The 3,082-nt window shown below is 42.8% G+C and overlaps 1 pseudogene; it reads left to right on the top strand.

Annotated features, from left to right (window-relative positions):
* On the top strand, nt 1-2,873 carry LOC142532618 (patellin-3-like; annotated as a pseudogene).
* Nucleotides 2,874-3,082: the final 209 nt, after the last annotated feature.

The raw sequence follows: 3,082 nt of genomic DNA, 5'->3' as shown, positions 1-3,082 counted from the left end.
CAAAAATGTATTGCATGAAATTTTATTGAGCAAATTGAAATTATTATAATTTTCGGTGAGGAATGAGATTTGGCGAATTTGGTCGAAGAAAGAGGAGTCCTGGTGTGTTGGAGATGGACCCCATTACAAACGAGCTGGCAAATTTCCAGTCTTTGACAGACTGTTCCTCTCCGCACCCTGTTTAGCATATTAATCGCCCACTCATTTTTCTCTATAAAACCATCTTGCTTTGTTTTACAAAGCTTTGAATTTCTTTGTTTCTGTGTTTCAGGGAGAGCTTACTTTGTTGTTTTCTTGAATTTTCAATATGGCTGAGGAAACCAAGAAAACGACTGCTGAGGGCCCGTCTGTTGCTGAAGAGGTCGTGGTATGTGATGTTCCGGTGGTCGAGAAGCCAGCGACCACCGTTGTAGAGAAAGACCCGCCACAGCCAGAGTCTGAGTTGGAGAAGGTGGAGAAGCCGGCGCCTGAAGAGGTGGTGGAAGGCGAGAAGGAGAAAGATGGAGCGTGTGGCCAGGGAAAGGTTGCTGAATCTGTCTCTTTTAAAGAAGAGAGCAACAAGGTGGATGATCTCGTGGATCCAGAAAAGAAGGCCTTGGAGGAATTCAAACTGTTGATTCAGGAGGCACTTGCTAAGCATGAATTTACCACTCCACCTCCCCCTCCGCGGGCCCCGGCCAAGGAGGAGGAGCCTAAAGCTGAAGAGAAGAAAGAAGCAGCAAAACCTGAACAAAAGAAAGAAGAGCCCAAGACCGAGGAGAAAGCAGTGGAAGAGCCACCAAAAACTGAAGAAAAAACGGAAGCAACAGAGGCAGCTGCTGATGTCGCGCCGCCGCCGCCATGCGACGGAGCCCGTGAAAGAAGAAGTCGTAGAGAAGAAGGTTGAAGAAAAAGTTTCCCCACCACCGGCTCCAAAGCCATCAACCGTTGAAAAGGTTGAAGAAATGGCGGAAGCTGTTGCCGAAGAGATTAAAGAGACCATAATTCATGAGGTCACCGCCCCCGCTCCGCCACCATGTGAGGAGCCTGCCGCCACCCCGACGGAAGATCAGAAACCTAAGGAAGAGGAAGAGAAAGCCCCCTTAACTCCGGAGGAGGTTTCCATATGGGGTGTCTCCCTTCTTGCCGATGAGAGGAGCGATGTGATTCTCCTCAAGTTCTTGAGGGCGAGGGATTTCAAAGTAAAGGAAGCCTTTTCCATGCTAAAAAATGTGGTGGCATGGAGGAAAGAGTTTAGAATTGACGACCTGTTAGAAGGAGGAGTTGGCGAGGGTCTTGAAAAAGTTGTGTATATCCATGGAGTGGATAAAGAGGGGCACCCTGTTTGTTACAATGCTTTCGGTGAGTTTCAGGACAAGGAACTATATAACAACACCTTTGCTGATTCTGAGAAAAGAACAAAGTTCCTCCGGTGGTATATTCAGTTCCTGGAGAAAAATGTCAAAAATCTTGATTTTAGTCCTGATGGCACCTGCACTTTTGTTCAAATCACCGATCTCAAGAATTCCCCTGGGCTCATCCTCTTCAAAAAAGAACTCCGTCAAGCTACCAACCAGGCACTCCAGTTGCTCCAGGATAATTATCCCGAATTTGTTGCCAAACAGGTATAATTCTTAAAAAAATCCATTTTTTAGCCTTCTGGAGTGTTATCGAAATTTTCATGGATATGTGTTTGTTCAGCTAATATGAGCTAATCCCCGTTCTGGATTTCTGCGCTAATTTTTCTTGCTTGGTGTAATAATTTAAAGGGGCGTGTCCAGTGAATTTGGTTTCTGTCAAAAGTTTGTAGTATGTTATTCCTGGCGCTGAGTGAAGTATTTGTGTATTATTATTGATGTTGCGTAGGTGTTTATCAATGTTCCATGGTGGTATGTGGCTTACAATAGGATGATTAGCCCATTCTTAACCCAAAGAACGAAGAGCAAGTTTGTATTCGCAGGCCCCACCAAGACTGCCGAGACTCTTTTCAAGTCAGTACATTTGATTAAATTTTCCCTTCAATTTTAATGTATCTATTACTGCATTGTATCCCAAGTTCAATTATCATGTTGATTTTTTGTGTGACAGATACATTGCGCCTGAGCAAGTACCCATTCAATATGGTGGCCTCAGCAAGGAAGGTGATCAAGAATTCACCATTGCTGATCCGGCAATCGAGGAGATCATCAAACCAACTTTCAAACACACCATTGAACTTCCCATCACTGAGGTGGGCAAGTTTTTTCCCTTTATTCTTTGATATAAAATTCTACTCAAGAAACTGAAATGTGGCATTTAACTCGAATTCCGGGATTTTTCAGGCTTGCACGTTGGTATGGGAGGTGAGAGTAGTAGGATGGGATATATCCTACGGTGCTGAATTTGTCCCAAGTGCGGAAGGGGGATACACTTGGATCGTACAGAAGCCAAGGAAGATTGCGGCCACCGACGAACAAGCGATTTTCTGCACCTTCAAAATCAGCGAACCTGGCAAAGTGGTGCTCACATTCGACAACCAAACTTCTAAGAAGAAGAAGCTTCTCTATAGGTCCAAGACCAAGCCAGCTCAATGAAATTCTTGAATACAATGCTTATGCAGCATAATAATTCCTTATTTACATTTACATATTCTTTTATCTTATATTTGTATTAAACATAGTTTTTAGTTGAAATTAGCTCTTTGGGGGGTGGGACTTCTTATTTATATATCTGTTTGCTGTTTTTTGTACTTCCTTGAATTAAATTTTGTTGTTTGATTGTTTAAATATGTTTGGTGGAACATTTTCGGGGAAGAGGATGGATCCACAACATTGGAATGGGGGATCGTGTGACATTGTGGCATAATTCTTTTTCTTGAAATATAGTGTGAAATGTCGAAAGAAACTTTTGTAGTCTATACTAGTTTATGCTTCATTTTTCCAGCTATTATTTTGTTGCTTCGGTAGTTCCTTTTCTTGTGTGTTTATATTGGATCCTTCACCCCTCATTGTCCTTACTCTCAAATTTGGCCTCTTCTTTTAGGTCGTTCTTTTTCTGGCCTTGCATGGTGGAAAATGACATTCTGTCAAGTGTGTATGTTGGGGTGTAAACATTAAAATCGAAT

The sequence above is a fragment of the Primulina tabacum genome, chromosome 18 (genome assembly GCF_025594145.1).
Source record: "Primulina tabacum isolate GXHZ01 chromosome 18, ASM2559414v2, whole genome shotgun sequence".
NCBI lineage: Eukaryota > Viridiplantae > Streptophyta > Magnoliopsida > Lamiales > Gesneriaceae > Primulina > Primulina tabacum.
The sequence above is the reverse complement of the archived record's forward strand: the minus strand, read 5'-3'. Positions and strand labels throughout refer to the sequence as shown.